The following is a 21,560-nucleotide window of genomic DNA, read 5'->3' as shown; positions in this document are numbered from 1 at the left end:
TTCCATGTTGTGGAATAATTATCCTGAATTAGATTTATGTTTTTTGTGGTTAGCCAAATTCCCAAATATTTTATTTTTTTAGCCACCTTGATTCCATTCTGTATCTCCAGTTTTTCTCTTTCATCTTTTCCCAAATTTTTAGTCAACATTTTTGTCATTAATTTGTTTAATTTAAAACCGGATAGTTTGACATATTCTTCTAATAACTCCAAGGCCTTACTAACGCTTTTCTGCGGTTCTTCTAGGGATAGCATCAGATCATCTGCGTATCCTTTTAGTTTGTATTCCTTCGTTCCAACTTTGATCCCTTGAATCTCTGGTGTTGCTCTTATCTTGTTCGTTATTACCTCTAATGCCATAATGAATAAAAGTGGGGATAGAGGGCATCCCTGTCTTGTTCCTTTTTCAATTTTGAATGAATTTGTTAGATTGTTGTTCATAATCAGTTTAGCAGATTGGTTTGAATAAATCGATTTTATTCCTTCCATAAATTCGCCCTCTAGCCCTGCTTTCTCCAAACTTTTTAATAAGAACAGCCATGAGACATTGTCGAATGCCTTCTCTGCATCGATGAAAATCAGTGCCGCAGGTACCTCATTCTTACACTCCAGATATTCAATGATGTTTATGATATGCCTTACATTGTCTTTGAGTAACCTATTTGGGAGGAATCCTGCTTGATCTTTATGTATTAAATTTACTAGGCATTTTTTGAGTCTGTTTGCCATCACCTCTGCGAAAATTTTATAATCGTTGTTTAATAGTGATATAGGTCTATAGTTTTTGATATTTAATTTATCCGTGTCCGGTTTAGGGATCATCGTAATGTGGGCCTCTTTCCATGTCTCTGGTATCCTACCTCCTCTTAATATATTGTTCATGATGCCACATAGCACTGGCATTAGTTGGTTTTCTAATACTTTATAATATTTAGCTGACAGTCCGTCCAGTCCCGGGGCTTTCCCTGGTTTCATCTTCCTTATCGCATCCTGGATCTCTTCTGCTTTTATAGGTTTATTTAATTGAGTTCTTTCTTCCTCTGTTATGGTCTTATGTTGAGGTTTATTTTGGAAGCTGCATAGCACCCTGAAGGTCAGCAACATTTTCTTTGGTCACTAACATGTAGTTTTGAACATACAGTTACTCATAATGCACTTACCCCCCCAAACCAGAAAGCTGTTTGATTCAATTTTGTTTCAGTGGGTCACTCCAATGTTCCTAATTCCCAGAGGAGTCTGGGTTAAACTGCTTCCTTAAAAGACACACACACATTTATTTACATGTGCAGAGGAGGTCGACCAAGATGACCAAGGATCTGGAAACCGAGCCTTATGAGGAATGGTTGAGGGAGTTGCGTATGCTTAGCCTGGGAAACAGGAGACTGAGAGGAGATAGGATAGCCCCCTTCAAATACATGAAGGGCTGTCTCTTGGAAGGTGGAGCTAGATTGCTTTATCCTGGTCTGAAGGGTAGAACCAAAGGAGATTCTGACTAAACATCAGGAAGAACCTTCTGATGGCAAGAGCTGTTTGACAGTGGAACGGCCTCCCTGGGGAGGTTGTGGACTCTCCTTCCGTGGATGTTTTTAAGCAGAGGTTGGATGGCCATCTGTCATGGATGCTTTAGCTGAGATTCCTGCATTGCAGGAGGTTGGGCTTAAGTTGTCTTGGGGGTACCTTCTATGATCCCTTTTTTTAATATATACACATTTTTATTGTGTTTTTTTTAACATATCATTTCCAACAATCATTTAACATAACTTCTTATCTTATACAATATTTTAGACTTCTGTCAACAACTTCTGAAGATTTTCCATTCTCTATCATTTGTTCTGAATTTCTTAACTTCTCTATTACTTTTAATTGTCCTTAACTAATAATTCTCATCATAGTCTTTCTTGCAATGTTTCAAATAGTCCTCCTTACAGAACTTCTTGCAATCCTACTAGCGTAAACTGTTTATTACAGTTGCTTTTCAAATAGTTAAAATATTTACTCCAGTCTTCTAAGAATCTCTGATCCCGTCTATGATTCTAAGTGGAGACAACTCAAAACAGTGACCGAGAGGAAGGTCCTCTTTCAGGGCTGCTGGATGTCCCAGAACGGGAAGGGAGAGAGCCAGATGAGCCAATTCTCACCCTGCCTTCTGAGACAGTTACAGATAGGTAGCCGTGTTGGTCTGCCATAGTCAAAATAAAAAAAATCCTTCCAGTAGCACCTTTAAGACCAACTAAGTTAGTTCTTGGTATGAGCTTTCGTGTGCAAGCACACTTCTTCAGATACACAGCCTTCTGAGAGTGAGGCTCTCACAGCTGGTTGGTTCAGAGGGTTGGATTGAAGTCTTCTTGCCAAGGATTCTCTGCGGTCAGTGCAGGTGCGAAGGGTGCTAGCCCCCTGTAGGAGTGCATGCCTGCAAGATCCATCTTCTCGCTTGGGATGGGACCTGCACAAATTACAGATCCCACCCTGTTCCTTTAAAACAGTGGTTCTCAACCTGTGGGACCCCAGATGCTGTTGGGCTACAACTCCCATCATCCCTGAGCTCTGGCCTTGCTAGCTAGGGGAGATGGGAGTTGTAGTTCAACAATATTCAGGGACCCACAGGTTGAGAAAGGCTGCTTTAAAAGAAGAATGGGAGGAGTGTGTCGAATGTTGGAGCAATGTCTTTGCTTACGCCTAGCCATGTATCCTAGGCTTTATTAATGTACCTGTTTGGTCTTGTGAGCTATACTCTGAGCTGATGCAGAGGTTGTGTGCAAGAGGTTGTCTTTAATCCAAGGGTGGGTGTCAAGGCATCTGATCCTTGGGATCTGGTCCCCACCCCTGTTGTAAGACACACTGAATCACAGCATCATGCTTACAAGACAGTTCTCAGGAAGTAGCTTTCTTCCGGATTTCAGAGCTCTGCAGAGCTTACAGTACTAAAAGGGAATTGATTTAAATGTAACGCCAGAAATGTCACTTTCTTTCACTTATCCAAAGGATGTCTATTCCTCTCCACGAGGCAGCTTATAGCAGCTTGCTAAAACAATGCATCATAATAACGTCATCCCGGTACAGAGACAAAACTGAAACGGCGACAAAAAGCCAACAGCCCAGAAAGGACCTGAACCTTTCTTAGAAAGGACTTGGGAAAGCATTCAGAAAGGTTTGAACCTTTGGAACTCACTCCCACTGGAAGCAGTGATGGTCATCAACATGGATGACTTTAAAAGAGGATTAAGACAAATTCATGGAGGAGAGGGCTATCAATGGCTACTAGCCATGATGACTGTAATCTGCTTCCATGGTCCGAGGCAGTAATGCTTCTGAATACCAGTTGCTGGAAACAGCACTGGGGGGGAGAGTGTTGCTCTTGTGCTTGGGCCCTGCTTTTGGGTTTCCCATGGGCATCTGTTTGGCCACTGTGAGAAAAGGATGCTGGACTAGATGGGCCATTGGCCTGATCCAGCAGGCCATAATAATAATAATAATAATAATAATAATAATAATTTATTATTTGTACCCCGCCCATCTGGCTGGGTTTCCCCAGCCACTCTGGGCTGCTTCCAACAAAGATTAAAAATACGTTAAAATGTCACACATTAAAGCTTCTCTGAACAGGGCTGCCTTCAGATGTCTTCTAAGTGTCAGGTAGTTGTTTATCTCTCTGACATCTGGTGGGAGGGCGTTCCACAGGGTGGGTGCCACTACCAAGAAGGCCCTCTGCCTGGTTCCCTGTAGCTTTGCTTCTTGCAGTGAGGGAACCGCCAGAAGGCCCTCGGAGCTGGACCTCCGTGTCCAGGCAGAACGATGGGGGCGGAGACGCTCCTTCAGGTTACTGGGCCGAGGCCATTTAGTGCTCTATGTTCTTATGTTCTAAAACCAAGATGCCATTTTAAAAGCCCAGCTAAAAGCTTGGGAAAGTAGGCTGGTTATGGTTTTGCTATCACTTATTGCATACAGCTGGTAACCAGATTCCTGTCAGCAGGACTGTCAGACAGCTCCAACAAAAACACAAATGAGAGGGATGTTCAGGGCTGGCCTAAGACATTTTGCTGTCTGAGGTGAACCAGAAAATTCCTCCCACCACAATGGAACCTGACTAGACATTGAATAGTCACCAGGCGAGAACTACCTTCCCCTGTGATCTTGGATGCACCCTCATAAAAATGTATTCCGTATTTGTTCAGTGTTGTCGAGTGCACATTGAGCATTGGGTTGGACTTCCAAAGTCCCTGGGAAGAAGGGTGGATTGTAAAACCTTTCAGGGAACTGTAGTTCTGAGGGGAATAGAGGTGTCTGCCATCAGCTCTCAGCACATAGCTGTCAACTTACAGATTTGAAAATAAGGGACCAGCAGCCTTGAAAATAAGGGACCAGCAGCCAAAATAAGGGACCTGCAGCCTCACCTGTTCCAGGCACTCCAGTCTTCCTGTCTTCCTGCAGTCTGGTCAAACTCATGCTGGGTAGCTTCGAGAACACTGTCCAACCAACTTTGTAACCAGAGGTTCAACTGAATAGTATCTGAATCACATGCACCACAAGGCCTATGCAGCCTCAACTTAAGATGGCTCCCCGGCCTTGTCTTTGCACTGCAAAGTTTGCAGCAGCACGTGCAACAAAATGGCGTCCAGCATTCAAAAAACCCCTCAGCTTGCATTAATTAGCCACACACAAGACATGCAAGCTCCACCCCCCCCTGTCGTTCTTAGACTTCTTATTGGGTGAGCAACACAGCCAAGCAACACAGTTGGAGCCTCCCTCCTCCCTGGCCGGCAGGGAGGGAGGGAGAGGAGCTGCTTCCTTTGAAATTTAAGGGACATCATTTAAGGGACATTTAAGGGACATCCATCCATAAGGGACAGCAGCGGGACATGGCGCTGGAATAAGGGACTGTCCCTTCAAATAAGGGACACTTGACAGCTATGTCTCAGCACCCTTAACAAACTACAGTTCCCAGAACTCTTTGGGGGAAGCCATGACTGTTTAAAGTGGTATAATACTGCTTTAAATGTATTGAGCTGATGTACCGATACCTGATGATTCAGTACTGCCAGGGCTGGCCCACTCATGAGACAACATGAGGTGACCACCTCAGGCAGCAGGATCCACAGGGGCATCAGACCCTGATGTAGATCTTTATTACCCCCTTGTTCCTGAGGTGACCTTCGCTCACCCCTTCTTCCCTGGCAGGGAGGGGGACGTGGCATTTTGTGGTTTGCCTCAGGTGCCAAAACGTCTTGGGCTGGCCCTCTGTATTGCATTGGGTGGCTTCTTTTCAATTTTTTATTTCTAGGCCTGATCATTTTGGTTTGGCGATGAGACCCCGCTGTATCCCGCTTGGGAGCTGACCTGAAAGGCGTGCAATTATCTCCAGCTAAATTAGTAGTTTGATCTTCATTTGAAGCGGAACAATACATTTGAGCCGGATGAACCTTATTAAAAATAGCCCAAGTGCTCGAGTTCCTGCCGAAGTCTCCGATGTAATTAATAAAAATGGAGTTTGGAAGTTGGGAGGGTGGAAATATGAACTCTCCCTTCCTTTTTTCGAGTTGTACTTCAGATAGATGTGTGAAATCTACCTCCTACCTATTTCTATCAGTCCATATATTTAAAGTTTCACAATTTTGCAGGAATTCTCCATTCCGTAATCCACGAACTTTGCTCGGGGTCCAACTTGCTAACTGCTACAAACCTTTGTGCCTTTTCTCCTACAAGAAATCCAGTTCAGTGTGGTAGATGGGGCTTTGCATTGTACATTCATGCTGATCTGTGTTCATGATGCTACTATAAGTGATCCTGCTTTCAATACTGTTTATTTACGTTGTTGCATTTATGCCCAAACTCTTTCCTCTGAGGAGCTCAAGCTGGCACGCATGGTATGGCCCCTCTACCTTTACTTTCCACAACAACCCTGTGAGGTAGGTTAGAATGAGTGGCTGTGAGCCCAAGGTCAGCCCAGGGAGCCTTATGGCTAAGTGGGGATTTGAACCCTGGTGTTTCCCAGGTCTCAGTCAAACACTCTTTTGAAAAAAAGTTTTTTATTAAAAGTTTCAACATAACAATTTATCAAAGATGCATCAACCTCATCCCCCCCATTTTTCTCCTTCCCCTCCCCAAAAGACAACCCCCCAGCCCCCCCAGACTTCCCTCAGCTCCTCTCCCTGGTTTTTCAGCACGTGTTATTCTCTGCATGTTATAAGATTGTAAATATCCTTAGTTTTTCTATCTATATATTGCCAATACAAGATTTGTGAATGTTTATTCAAAGCCCGCCAAGGAGTCCAATTCAGTTTGTTGTTTCTTTAAATACTTTGTAGAAGGTTCCCATTCTTCTTTAAAGTCAAACACTCTAACCACTACACCACACTGCCTCTGTTTGCCTGCAAAAATGTTGAGGGAAACGTGCTGCTTTATTTCTGACCAGTGCATGCCCCAATGCTTCTGGTTAAGACTGCACTTTTTCCACACCACTAGTGTGGTGGGTTGTTGTTTCAAACTGTTTTTAATAATAATAGAATCATAGGATTGTAGAGTTGGAAGGGCACCAGGGGTCATCTAGTCTAGCCCACTGACATGCAGGAATCACATCTAGCTAAAGAATCCCTGACAGGAGGCCACCCGACCTCTGTTTAAAAACCTCTGTAGAAGCAGAGCCCACCACTTTATGAGGTAGTCTGTTCCACTGTCAAACATTCTTGCTGTCAGAAAGTTTTTCCTAAGATTTAGTTGGAATCTCCTTTCTTGTCATTTGAATCAATTGGTTCAGGTCCTGCCCTCTGGAACAGCAGAAACAAGCTTGCTCCATCTCCCACCTGACAGCCTTTCAAATATTTGAAGAAGGCTATCGTATCACCTCTCAGTCTCCCCTTCTCCAGGCTGAACATATTGCACTATAAAAATCACAGCAAATGGATTTGGAGATAGCGGCTTAACCTGTTTTTATAAGAGCCACTTCTCACATTTCATCTTAATACTTTGTGAGGATAAAATGGGCTAAGAGATGGTGCTGTATTTGTCGGGGGTGCCCCTAAGTGTCATTCACAGTGCCTGGATGAGAGAGTCAGTAATGCCCAACCTGTGCAGACATTCGTTTACAAAGACATGGGTGACAACCTTAGGGCCTCCGGGTGAGGCGGTGGAGCTTCCTTCTCCATCACGACTGCATAAAGAAGTTTGGATGCTTCCATTTTGGTTTCAATATAATAATAATAATAATAATAATAATAATAATAATAATAATTTATTATTTATACCCCACCCATCTGGCTGGTTTCCCCAGCCACTCTGGGCGGCTTCCAACAGAATATTAAAATATAATAATCTATTAAACATTAAAAGCTTCCCTAAACAGGGCTGCCTTCAGATGTCTTCTAAAAGTCTGGTAGTTGTTGTTCTCTTTGACATCTGGTGGGAGGGTGTTCCACAGGGCTGGCGCCACTACCGAGAAGGCCCTCTGCCTGGTTCCCTGTAATTTGGCTTCTCGCAGCGAGGGAACTGCCAGAAGGCCCTCGGAGCTGGACCTCAGTGTCTGGGCAGAACGATGGGGGTGGAGACGCTCCTTCAGGTATACTGGATCGAGGCCATTTAGGGCTTTAAAGGTCAGCACCAACACTTTGAATTGTGCTCGGAAGCTGTGGCTTGTCATATTGTCCAAACCCAACACACTCTGTTAATCTTAACTAAGATTTGTTTTGAAACAACACTGTTTCAAACCGTAGTTTAAAGAAGTGGAAAAGAGCAGATCATGGTTTGATGGAACTGGCTTGCTTCAACCAGCCATTGTTAAGAGGAGCCAAACTCCAGTGTTCAGATATGATGCTTAGTTGTTGTTAATCTCAGCTGGAAGAAGAGGCTTCTGATCTCCTCGCAGCCATGCAGGGAGTGGGGTGAAAAGGCCACTGCATTTCACCCTCCTAATTATAAACCAGGCTCCCTCAGTCTTGGACCCACAAATATTTTTGGACTACATCCTCCATCATCCCTGACCATAGGCCCTGCTTCTGGGGACTGATGGGATCTGGAATCCAAAACCTCTGGAGGGCACCAGGTTGAGGAAGCTTGCTTTATCATGGCATATTGTGACTTCCAAGTATTTTGTGAGCTTCTGTATCACTGATTACCAAAACTCCCTGCTCCTGGTAAAAGGTAAAGGTAAAGGGACCCCTGACCATTAGGTCCAGTCGTGACCGACTCTGAGGTTGCGGTGCTCATCTCGCTTTATTGGCCGAGGGAGCCGGCGTACAGCTTCCAGGTCATGTGGCCAGCATGACTAAGCCGCTTCTGGCGAACCAGAGCAGTGCACGGAAATGCCGTTTATCTTCCTGCCGGTAGATCTACTTGCACTTTGACGTGCTTTCGAACTGCTAGGTTGGCAGGAGCAGGGACTGAGCAACGGGAGCTCACCCCATCGCGGGGATTCGAACCGCTGACCTTCTGATCAGCAAGTCCTAGGCTCTGTGGTTTAACCCACAGCGCCACCCGCGTCCCCCTGCTGCTGGACTGCTTGACAAATGCTTGAAGGTCTTGATGGGACCCCTCAGTGGTTTCCTTTCCCGCCTATTGTTTCGCAATTGCTGTGCACTGTGATAGATTCTTAAAAATTGTGCAGCATGCAAAGTTGTCTGCGGTAAAATACTGCTGCTAATTTCCTTTTTCGGTCTTTTCTTTTAAAATGCATTGTCTATCTTCAGGCTTCCTGCCTTTAGCTTCTTGGCAGCAGGCCACAGTGTGAGTGGCTTTAGAACATTATCGTCTTAGGGAAAACCTCATGTGCTTTAAAATGGATACGAGCAAAATCCATTCCATAAGTAGCAGGAAAATGACTAATGCAGGTTGGAGCTTTGTTTGCCCCTAATGCCATCATGGGCTGCAGCAGTGCCATGTCTCTAGGTGGGCTCTTGTTGCTCCCGCTTACTTATAAAGTAATGCATTTATGAAGGACTTGCGGTTTCTTCCCTCCCTTCTCTCTCTGCTGAGAAGCTTGATATTGTCTGTTGAGACCTCCATGTATTCAGGAGAAGGAGGCTTTCAATTGGCATAGGAGCCTGGAGCTCACCACCAAGAGAGTTCCTGCTCTGTAGAACTTGCAGTAATGGGTGTATGGTGTGAAATAAAGATTTTTTTGGGGGGGAGGGAAGATGCACACCCCACTGTTAAGAACTCAGGAACAGCCCTTAAGGATCAAACCAAAACTCTTCCCAGTATTGTGTTTCAGATAGGAGCCAGACAGATGCTCCTGGGAAGACCACAAGCAGAATCTTAAGAGCTGGAAAAGCTCTTATAGGAGATATAGTCTGTGCCTTCTCCTCTTGTTGAAGAAGACCTCTAGCAAGGCTCAAGTGAATGGCTGTATTGTCATAGAAGCTATTCATAGAATCATAGAGCTGGAAAGGAACCCTGAAGATCATCTAGTTCAACTTCCTCAAATGCAGGAATGTGCAGCTGTCCCTTATGGGGGTCAAACCTGCAACCTTAGCATTCTCAGCACCAGTTGTGTGAAATGCAACCTTCAGACAACATCTGAGGGCAGCCCTGTATAGGAAAGTTTTTTAATGTTTAATGTTTTATTGTTGTTGTTTAGTCGTGTCCGACTATTCGTGACCCCATGGACCAGAGCACGCCAGGCACTCCTGTCTTCCACTGCCTCCTGCAGTTTGCTCAAACTCATGTTCGTAGCTTCGAGAACACTGTCCAACCATCTTGTCCTCTGTCGTCCCCTTCTCCTTGTGCCCTCCATCTTTCCCAACATCAGGGTCTTTTCCAGGGAGTCTTCTCTTCTCATGAGGTGGCCAAAGTATTGGAGCCTCAGCTTCAGGATCTGTCCTTATGTTTTTATATATGTTAGAAGCTGTCCGGAGTGGTTCGGCAAGCGAGCCAGATAGGTGGGGGTAATAATCGTAGTAGTAGTAGTACGGCATCCCTATTTTCATTGGCTAAGTGTTGGAGGGTATGCAGGGAGACTTTTGAAACTGAGGAAATGAAGTTGGTGCAGGATCTCCATTGCTCTAACACAGGCACGCCCAACTCCCAAGAGACTGCGATCTACTCCCAGTATAACAAAAATGGCAGTGATCTACCCAAGCTTTTTTGTGGGGAGGAATGACCAGAGCTGTTGAGCTTTTTTTTAACGGGAAATTCCAGAAGTCCCTCAAAATATAACCCGCCACTAAGAAAATAACACAGCACTAAAGCCAAATAGCCTATCCCCAATCGACAGCGGAAGCCGCCTGACGACCGCCCACTAGACGCGACGGCGGGAGCAAGGGGGGGGCGCAGAGACATTCCCACGATCGATCAGGATCCCACGATCAACCTGGATCACCCGGGGATCCTCCCATCGATCGCGGTTGACCACTTTGACATCTTAGCTCTAACAGACAGGTCTATAACCAGGTGGAAAGAGTGTCAGGAAAACCAAATTCATCTGGACATTAGGAGAAACTCTGTAACTGGAAGAGTTGTTCAACAGGGGAAACGGCTGCCTCAGGAGTTGATGACATCTCCCCTGCTGGAGGTGGTCCCCCCCCCCATGCAGAGGCTTTTGTGGATGCTGTCATTGCAACTTCCACTGCTAATCCTTCCCTGAGTGGGTTGGTGGACTAGGCTGCCTTGACCCCCAAATGTACCTTCCAATACCGTGACTCCTCTTGACATGCCAGGAGAGCAAAGAGAACATGATTTGTTTATTTATTTTTTAATTAAATTTTTATTGGAAATTTTATTTACAACATAACATACACCCCCACCCCCCCAATACAGAAATCCACCCTCAATAAACGTGAACATAACATACAATGAGCATAACATACAACAATACAAACAACCAAATAAAAGACTTCCTTTATCCTGTACCTGGCCTCCTTATTTACTTCTTATAAACTGTTTCCTTTATGAATAATTATTAAGATTTTTTTTCTAATTATGACTTAAATATCCACAAAGTCTCCTGCAGACATTAATCGAAACAAGTCCAGGTATGTATTTTAGGGCACTGTTTTGTGAAGTATTCTCTGCATTTCCCCCATGCTTTTTGAAACGCTTGTCTCTAATTGCCTCTGTTAATCTAGCCAGATTTATTTATTTCAAAAACCTAAAAATTAAATGTTGCGTACATCACTTCTGTAGCTTCTGAATTCTGACTCGAACAATCTGGCACCCATGCAGGGATTTGGGGGTCGGGGGGAGAAGGATTAGTCATGGAATGTTGACATTCCAATTGGCGCTACTGTTATATGAAGGCATGTTGCGTGTTGGCTTGGCTGGGTGGAAAACCTCGTGCGGGGGCTTGGGCAGGAAAGCCTGAAGGGACTGGGGGGCCTGGGAGGCGAAGGAGATCCACATTTCCCCGCTGGTTCCAAATCTCCTGCCAACGCCTTTGGTTGTGCGCTGCCAGTAATGAAGAGATTTCATAAGACAGTAACAGTATGCCGAGAAGGATGTAATTAAAACAGAAGCAAATTGGCACTTCTAGATTAAAGACAAGCCGCAAATGAAAACACCTGTATGTTCTCCTTTATGTATTGGCTGTCTAGGGCAGGCTGCCAGATATGCAAATAAAAAAAGACATTGACAAATTTCCTTGCATGTGTGGTTTTGGGAAACCGAACTCTCTTATTAACCTGGCATTTGTCTGGGCTTTTTGACAACAATAGAGCTCTTATTGTATGCTGTGCCTTTGCCAGATCAGGGCTAGAAGTGTGCAACTAATATTTGGGAGGAGTCGGAAGCTAGGATGCTTTAAATCTTTGCAGAGTGATAGCTTCGCACATTGGCTGTGATCATCGCTTGATAGCTCGCTGTACCTCGCTCTGTGAGGTTTTGTAGCAAGAGACATGCATTGATGGCCTTTATAGTAAAATCATATGCTTTGTTTGGTGACAGCTGTTTGACATACAGAAATTGCCCGTTGATGATGCATCGCTGGACATGCTGTGTGTGAACTCCTGGCTAATTAGTTTCCACTATTTGACATACATTTGCATGACCCACGGGTTAATTAGAGACTGAAACAAAGAGCATTCGGGAAATTATGTTGTTGTTACTAGCATTTGTTGGTTGCTTTTCTCACATAGTTGACCCAAAGTGAATTGCATTGAAACAATTAAGGGCAACCTAAAACACACACATGATTAACAGACCCCAGCTTACTAGAAGAGGCTATGGTGCCACCCTTCAAATTAAGTGGCTAAAGTGTGGATAAGGAGAATACAGTGGTACCTCAGGTTACAGACGCTTCAGGTTACAGAGTCCGTTAACCTGGAAGTAGTACCTCAGGTTAAGAACTTTGCTTCAGGATGAGAACAGAAATCGTGCAGCGGTAGCGGGAGGCCCCATTAGCTGAAGTGGTATCTCAGGTTAAGAACAGTTTCAGGTTAAGAACGGACCTCCAGAACGAATTAAGTTCTTAACCTGAGGTACCACTGTAATCTTTGCCTGGTGCCTAAAGCTAGATATAAATGGTTCCAGGCGTTGCCTCCTTGGGGAGAGCGTTTCACAGAAAAATCTTGTTCTCGTGTTACTAGCCTGCAAACCTGCCATGAAGAGGGCCTATGAAGAAGGCTGTCAGTTGGTGACCACAGAGTCTGGGCCAGTTCATGTGCAGAGTGGCATTATTGGTGTCCTGAGCCGTAAAAGGCTTTATAGGTCAAAAACAGCTCTTTGAATTGTGGAAACAGAAGGAGCATTGCTTAATGATTTCTTTCTTTTCTGTCCTTTGCTTGGATTACCCTGAGCAGATGATGCCAGCGGCCTTCATGGAAAGATTTCTTTTTCTTATGAAAGAGCTCTGAAAGGTGTTTTTTTTTTCATATGTAGGTATTAGGATCTACTACTCCCTTCCCACTGAAAAGCCTTTATGCTCACAAGATTAAATGCCTTCCCTTCTGCAGTGACCACATGCAGATTCTCACATACTCCATATCAAGCCCGTTTGTGTACCTGCCACCAAGGTGTACCTGATTCAATGGACCACATTCTCTTAGATTGCTCTTTACACAGCAGACCTCGCCAACTGATGCTGAGCACAATGTTGGACCTCTGGCCTACAAATCCAAGAAGTAGCCAAATGAAGTTTCCCCTGGCAAATTGGGACAAAGATATCGCTGCCTTAGTAGCTTCCTTTTTAGCCGCAATTTTATCAGAAATGAACCAACCTTTTTGGGAATAGACAGGGCGAAGCAGAATATCTAAGTGCACACGATCACAGTGTGACCTTACTACCATCAACAGCTTCACCCTTGCCCTTTTAAATTATCCCAGTGACTTGAAATGTTTTATACTGTGATGCCAATAAAGATACTTGACTTGACTTCTTTCTTTGTCCTGCCTTTTGGCTAAGAAACTTTATCCCATTTTTTTTTTTGCTACTGTGACATGGGCGAGTCATAGTCTCCCTAAACTAATCTTATGTTCCCTGGGTGAGCTGCAGACAATGTTTGTACATCCCTCCTATTTTCCAGGGACAGCCCCGGAATTACAAAAGCCACCCCAGCTTCTGATTTGATCCCAGAATGTCCCTATTTCCTCTGCCAGCACCGCTGCCAAGCTAGGGAAGGAGAATGAGGTGGCACTTGTCCTGAGCAACGGCGATGGCAGTGGCAGCTGTGAGGGAACACCCTGCTTCCCTTCCATGGTCTCTCCAAGGCTGCCATTGCTGGCCTCCTTCCTTGTCCTGTTGGTGACATGGTGGTGGCACTTGCCCTTCTTCTGATAGGAAATGCTCTGTGGGAATGAGGAAAAAAGGGGCAGTCGTGGAGTATCAGTTGGCGGGGGACTGAGAAATGTCCCTATTTTCACCTGAGGAATACTGTAGGGTACATGAGCTGCATGACTGAGCATGGATCTCAAAATGGATCCCTCTGAATGTGATGCCACAGTGTCAGTCAATTCTGATATTCTGTTTCTGCATTCTGACATTTGGAACCCAGATGCAGCCAATTCAGAGCAAGGGCAATGCTTCCTGGATCACACGTCTCTCACTCTGAATGGATGGGGGGGGGGGAAACCATGTTGAATGGGGAAGGGGAGGGGAAACATGGCTGTTATTCCTGCCGTGTAGAGAAGAAGAAGAGTTTGGATTTGATATCCCGCTTTATCCCTAAGGAGTCTCAAAGTGGCTAACATTCTCCTTTCCCTTCCTCCCCCACAACAAACACTCTGTGAGGTGAGTGAGGCTGAGAGACTTCAGAGAAATGTGAATAGCCCTAGGTCACCCAGCAGCTGCCTGTGGAGGAGCGGGGAATCGAACCCGGTTCACCAGATTACAAGTCTATCGCTCTTAACCACTACACCACACTGGCTCTCCAGTAGGAAAGATAAGTAAGCTCTGTTTGAGACCACTGACAAATCAGCGAGAGGAGGCACCTGTTTGAATTGCAAAGGGCTGTGAAAATGGGGGAAACCGAGTCTCTTTCATATAATATTTAATGTATTTGGGGCTGAATCAGTGGAGAAAATAGGCTTTGCCCAACACATCTGGCTTTTCGAAACAGAAGAGCAAATTGTGCACAAACAAACAAACCAACAAATACAGTAAGTAGGCATAGTACTGAAACCAGGTAAAGTTATGGCCACCATCAACGTCCCACAGACATCTCTTCCTACCCTAGATGTAAAGTGCAATGCTAGCAAACTAAATAACTGCCCATTGTGGTTGCCCCTTTCATGACACAGCTCGCTGGGGAAGGTGCCTAGCCCAGGGACTAAGAGGTGTAATTTCAACGTGACTTTAAAAGCCCTGTGTTCAGACCAGCTACAGAAGTGACATTATCTTTCTTCCTCGAGCTTCAAAAGAATCATTAGTGTGCCATCTTCAATCTTCATTTTAGTTTGAAAACTTGATTAATTTTTAAATGAAATTAGAGATGCTTATTTTGCAGCTTCCTCTAATTAGTCCAAAAAGCTGCGATATTAGCTTTTCTTTAAAAACAACAACACAACACAGTTGTGCACATTCAACTGCTTTGCCCTACTCCCTCTGTCCTCACTACAGTGAGAATGATCTGTCTTTCTTTGGAAATTAGAATTCTGCAAAAACTGGTGACAATTCTTTAGTTGACACAACACCCCTAATCAGAGCTTTGGCAGGGAACCTGGCACCTTTTAGCTTTTACCTGCTGGACTGAATTGGAGTCAAACTACATTTGGAGGGCACCATGATGGGGGAAAGCTAGATTAAAAGGAAGAACTCAAACAGAGCCTCTCTGCCACCTTGTATCATAGAGCTGTGTTTGTTGTTAGGAGGAGCAGCATCCAAAAGCAACCAGAGTTCAGTGGTACCTCGGGTTAAGTACTTAATTCATTCCGGAGGTCTGTTCTTAACCTGAAACTGTTCTTAAACTGAAGCACCACTTTAGCTAATGGGGCCTCCTGCTGCAGCTGTGCTGCCGGAGCACGATTTCTGTTCTCATCCTGAAGCAAAGTTCTTAACCTGAAGCACTATTTCTGGGTTAGCGGAGTCTGTAACCTGAAGCGTATGTAACCTGAAGCATATGTAACCCGAGGTACCACTGTATATATAAATATTTTTTTAAAATATCTTATGAATGACATTGCTTACTGAACATGTGAGGTGTAAAAATGGGCAAGGGATTCACATGCAACCGCTGCCCTCAGTGGTTTTGGGCATGCAAGATGCTCTTCAGAACTTTGCCCGTTTAGGGGAAAGGTCTCAAGAGAAGTCCACATGCCCAGGGGCATTGGAGGCACACCCATTATGCTTAGCCTGAACTGGCACCAAACATGGAGTCCTCCGAGGATGAACCAGACACCCCAAAATCAAGGCCTTTCAGTGGCAGGCAGGGTACCCTGAAACCTGTGCGGAAGCTCCCCTTCTGGAAACTTCTGGGTTGGGACCTGCCAGAGAACCTCTGGAGGTGTCAGAGGGGGAGTGTCACAGTCCGGTTCATGGGCGATCAAAGTCCCGGCAGGGGATGTCAGGACTGGGGGCAAGATGGTGGGATGGGAGCAGGAAAGGGGGTCCAGAAGCCAGCAGTCAGGAAGCCAAGAGTTCGAGGGTCAGAGAGCTGGGAGTCAAGAAGCCAAGGGTCCAAGGGTCAGGAAGCAAGGAGTCACGAAGTCAGGGATCCGAGGATCAAGAAGCAAGGAGTCAAGAAGTCAAGGGTCCGAGGATCAAGATACAGGGAGTCAAGAAGCCGTGGTTCAAGGATCAGGAAGCAAGAAGCCCAAGGCAGGAAGCGTGTTGCTGTGGCAAAGAGCCAAAGGGAAATGCTGACCTTATATCCTTTCCCAGCTCTTGTCACCAGGTGCTGTGAGTTACCAATCAGCCTCACCTGTGAGGCCATGCCTTGCCTCTTCAGAGCAAACTTAGGAAGGCCCCAGTCCTGCAAAGTCCTATTGGTCACAGGGCTTGGCTCCTGCATGCACACCTGACAGGGAGGTTGAACCACCTTCGTTCCTGAAGAATGCTTGTGCCAAGAGGTTTGAGTCCAGATTGGCTTTGTGGCCTGCGTCTATAGACCCAGAACTGCAGTGCTGCTTGTGAGTAAGCAATCCCTGAAACCTATTCAGCCCCTGTGGTCAGGGTGTGGTCCAGGAGATCAGAGTATGTGAGGCCTCTCTCAGTTGTTGGAAAGGTCTTTGGCTCCTTGGTCCCCTCAGCCTTGCTCCCAATTGTCGTTCCTTCTCCTTTCTGTGTTGCCCTTTGTGGAATGCCCTGCAATATTGAATTTGGGATGCTTCCTGGCCTTGCTTCCGGGCCATGTTTGAACATAGCCCGATTTCCTACGTTCGAACTTGATTTGTTTCAACTGCGCTGCACCAGAAACCCTGCCTGAAATGGCATGTAAGCTTCTATCTCCTGGGGACTGAGGATCTAGCCCCTGAGAGCATCCACTGGAGTGAGACATTACCCCTGTCCCTGCTTTCACTCCTTGTGTGTTCAGGTGAAAACACGGTGGCAACTCAGCTGTGTGAAAGCAAGGCAAGTGGGTGTACGTGTTTGTAAGTTCCAAGGCAAAAATGTTTTCCTTAGGAAATATGCAGCTTAAAATGTTCATATGTAAATATACTGTTATAGGCTTTTGGGGGGGGGGTGTCATTCTGGATGATGCCCATAGGTCCCTAACCCTAATTCTGTGTCAAGAAGGCTTAGCATCTAAGTAGAAGAGGCCCAGTTCTTTTGCCAGGGTGTTCAGAAAAGTACCCATCACCTGCATCTTAAAGAGTTCTTCATTTTGTGTTGTAAAAGTGTGTGTGTGTGTGTGTGTGAGAGAGAGAGAGAGAGAGAGAGAGAGAGATAGAGAGAGAGATTTTGGCCATAATACAAATGGTCGGCCTGACCTTTGCGCTTTTTAAAGCAGGGTGGATAAAAATTAATGATTTTTTAAAAGTATATATAAAAAATCAGATTTTTAAAAAGTTAAATCAAATTTTTTTTATTTAAATTAGATTTTTTAAAATAAAATGCTTTTGGAGGAAAAATCTTTCTAAAGATGGTTTTCTATTTAAGTTACATTATAGTCCAAAGGCTATTCATCAGGAAATAAGGATTTGTTTTAAGTTTTTCATGTGTGCTAAAAACAACAACACACGTTTAACAACATCAGTTAACAAACATGGATACATATGCTATATGTTATTGCTTTAGTTAAATAAATTGTTTGAATTGTTATTAAGGAAATGATTATTTTTCTCCTTCCAATAAAGCATAGCAGAAAAGTTGTCCAAATATAAACAGTTAACTTATTAAACCTCACAATAATTGCATAAGTATCTGTCTATGTATTTCTAATAGTATAACCAAACCAGTAATTTTTGATATAACTATAAAAACTACTCTGAAAATTTATTATTCCAAAAATGAAAGCTTCCTCTGGTTGTAAATATTAAGATACCAGCAAGAATGAGTCTTTCTGTAAAAAAATATGATTTAAACCAAGTCTTATTGATCGTGATTTAAATTGATTTGATTTAAACCAAATCCACCCTGTTTTAAAGATTTTTTGGAGTTGGCTGCTTTGGAAATTAGAATCATAGAAATGCAGAAGGGCTCCTGAGTGTCATCTAGTCCAACCCCCTGTAATGCAGGAATCCTGTCCACAGCCGTCCCTGGGTGGGATTCAAACCACCAGCCTTCTGGCTAACAGCCAGGCGCACTGACCAATGGCGCCACGTCAAGCTGTACTGATTTGCTGCACAAGACTGTCAAAGACCTCTGGAGGATGTTGGCCCATATCATACCTAACCATTGGTCCTGCTGGCTGGGACTGATAGGGATTCAGAGTCCAGTAACATCTGGAGTACGGTGGTACCTTGGGTTACAGACACTTCAAGTTACAGATGCTTCAGGTTACAGACTCCACTAACCCAGAAATAGTACCTCAGGTTAAGAACTTTGCTTCAGGATGAGAACAGAAATCACGTGGCGGCAGTGGAAGGCCCCATTAGTTAAAGTGGTGCTTCAGGTTAAGAACAGTTTCAGGTTAAGAACGGACCTCCAGAACAAATTAAATACGTAACCAGAGGTACCACTGTATTTTACCTGTTCCACATCCCTCCTCTAGATGATATGATGGACCTTTCTTAGCACGTTTTTGAAATAACAATTTCATTCTTACAATCACAGTGATAAAGTGCTCTGCTTCCTAGGAAAACAAGGAATAAAAAGTTCTCTGCAAGCTTTCAGATATTTAATTATTGCACAAGTGACTAATTGAGAGGTCCAGTAGTTAACATTACATAAAATAACACACATCGTTAAGTCGTTTATCTTGATCCAGCTGTAAAATTTGGAACTATTTACTTTTCTCAGCATTGCGGGCAGGGGGTGGGGAAGTGAGATTAATTTCTTGTTTTTGACGAATGCCATTCTGCTTTAATTCTGCCACAATTTCTGTGTTTGCTTTGTTAATGACTATATCCAGCACGCTACCTGAAATGTAGCCAGTGTGGTGTTACGTGAGGAATTCCTTCTGGGGGGACTCGATTAGAGAAGTGAATGGATGCTGGTGTATCACCACCAAGCAGAATGTGGATCTACTGCCCTGTGGTTAATGACGTTGTTGCATTTTACCTTCATCGAAAGATTTTTGGTTTATGAGATTCCAAGGAGTGCCCGTCGTCGTAAGAACCCTTGCAAGGCTGCGACATCTATCAAGTGAGCAAGGAGGAATGGGAGTTAATTACCCAACACTGGTTATTCTGATTATAACTAATTATTGGGCTGTTAAATGTTTATCACCCCTTTTAATGCTCCTGCCCCCTTGTAACTGCGGCTACACATCCTTGCAGCGTAAAACTAATAAAAAGAGGAAAGGCGGTTTAAAGCTTAAACTCTGCAAACACTTAAAACAGCATCTTGTCTTAGTAGGAGTGTCAAGGCAAGATTTGGTTATTTTTTATTTTTGTGTTAATAGAAGCTGGTGTATTTATTTGGGTAAAGCTGTGCTCCTAAACCAGTGTCTTGGATCTCTTTGGTTACAAATTAATTTGGCTTAGGGCTGATCCACACTTGCTGGCAAAATCCTGACTTTCGTTATTTGGTGGTGCCATACTTTTGCCCTGGTACCCTCTCCAGAAAACCTGTTTCTCTGCCCACTCTTTGGCACTACTTAGTCTATTTTCTTCTGCGTAAATCTGCCTTGCTCCTCTGTCTGTGCTTGTTGGGACTCAGAGTGGCTGTTGCTAAGAGGGACTGCCAACAGTTTTCTGGGCATGATCATCCTTCCTTCTCCTTCTCCGTTGACTCTCTCCATTATCTGGAGATACTGGCTCGTTTTATTTTTTTAGATTTTTTTTGCGATTATGTAAAGGTGTGATACAATCTGAACAGAAGCAGGAGTGTTATTCTACGTAGCATTTAAGAAGAGCTTGGATTTGATATCCCGCTTTATCACTACCCGAAAGAGTCTCAAAGCGGCTAACATTCTCCTTTCCCTTCCTCCCCCACAACAAACACTCTGTGAGGTGAGTGAGGCTGAGAGACTTCAAAGAAGTGTGACTAGCCCAAGGTCACCCAGCAGCTGCATGTGGAAGAGTGGAGCCACGAACCCGGTTCACCAGATTACGAGTATACAGCTGTTAACAACTACACCATGGGGAAACTCCAGGTCCCCACCAGGCAAAAACCACAAGTGTGCAGTTCAACAGTTGGAAACTAAGGAGAAACTGATCTTCGGTGAGCATGGAAAGAAAGAGAGGCGTAGGGTTGTGGGGAGTCAGGGGGCTGTGGCCCCGGGCGCAAAATCCTGAGAGGGGTGCAACCGTGACAGGCTCCCTATGACAGGCTCCTTGCTGAGCTCCTGCTACCTTCAAGAGTCTCAGAGAAGCAAGTCATGCCCAGGCTGGTCCTTTGCCTTGTGGGGCTGCCATGATGCCTCCTTCTCCTCGGACACCCATGCCCTCTCCACCCCTGGGATCTCCCAGCCTGTGAGGCAGTGAGAATGGAGGCAGTGGGGCCTGGGGAGCACTGGGCACCAGTGGGAGTGGTGGCCGAGAGCCAGGTCAGAGATGAGGGGCCTGCTCTTGCAGAGGAAGAGGAGGGGAAGCTGGGGTTGCCACGGCCACTGCGGGCAGAGCGGCGCTACCTCCACTTGGCGCTCCTGGGACCAACATGCTTCACAAAATTTGGAGAAGTGCACAGCCTGATCAGTAGTTACATCCCAGCAGATTTGGAAGCATCAAAGTCAGTTGGTGAGCCATAATAATAATAATAATAATAATAATAATAATAATAATAATAATTTATTTATACCCTGCCCATCTGGCTGGGTTTCCCCAGCCATTCTCGGCAGCTTCCAGCAAAATATTAAAATGCAATAATTCATCAAATATTAAAAGCTTCCTTAAACAGGGCTGCCTTCAGATGTCTGCTAAAAGTCAGATAGTTGTGTATTTCTTCAGCATCTGATTAGAGGGCGTTCCACAGGGCGGGTGCCACTACCGAGAAGGCCCTCTGCCTGGTTCCCTGTAGCTTTGCTTCTCGCAGTAAGGGAACAGCCAGAAGGCCCTCGGCGCTGGAACTCAGTGTCTGGGAAGAATGATGGGGTGGAGACACTCCTTCAGGTATACATGAAAAACAGACTGAGCAAATTTATTTTCTTGGGGAAAGGACTGAGATTGGTTTTTTCCATGAGTACCCCTGCAGAAGAACTCTGTTCAAAATGTGTTACACTCAGAAGTCGAACAGACTTTCGGAATGGATCACGTTTGAGAACCAGGGTACGACTGTGTGTGTACACACACACATTTGGCGGGGGAGTGGAGGGAGATAAATGCTTCAGTGGCTGTTGTCAGGATTTCTAGTTTTCTAGCAAATGTTAGGTGTTGACCAAAATGGCATTTAGGATGAAAGCTGGAAGGCACAGAAGGCAGTAATACTGCTGAAACTGGATAAAGGTTAATGCGGCAAAGCATCTGTCATTAAGTACAACATGCGGCCAGCCTGCTGCTCAACAGGTTCTGAACCGGGAGATAATGAGCAAGGTTTAACTCTAATTCGATTATGATGTACAATTGAGTGGTGTAGTTGATAGTTGTTTTCCCAGCACATGTGTCTGAATCCACAAAGGCCTGCGTGTATATGTGCTTCTGGTGAATTTTGATGCGCTTGTTGCCCTT

General features: G+C 44.8%; 1 protein-coding gene and 1 long non-coding RNA gene across 5 annotated transcripts in view; both read left to right on the top strand.

The window, feature by feature from the left end:
• Positions 1-21,560, top strand: part of AUTS2 (activator of transcription and developmental regulator AUTS2) — a 689,755-nt gene that overhangs the window by 10,621 nt on the left and 657,574 nt on the right. The window lies entirely within an intron of this gene.
• LOC308464177 lies at positions 2,292-5,450 on the top strand. Its single transcript, XR_013979922.1, has 2 exons — positions 2,292-2,373; positions 5,278-5,450. It is a non-coding gene; the product is annotated as an uncharacterized lncRNA (long non-coding RNA).

This window comes from Podarcis pityusensis (genome assembly GCF_964106645.2).
Source record: "Podarcis pityusensis genome assembly, chromosome: 15".
NCBI classification, from domain to species: Eukaryota; Metazoa; Chordata; class Lepidosauria; order Squamata; family Lacertidae; genus Podarcis; species Podarcis pityusensis.
Note: the sequence above shows the minus strand (reverse complement) of the source record. Positions and strands in the feature narration are given on the sequence as shown.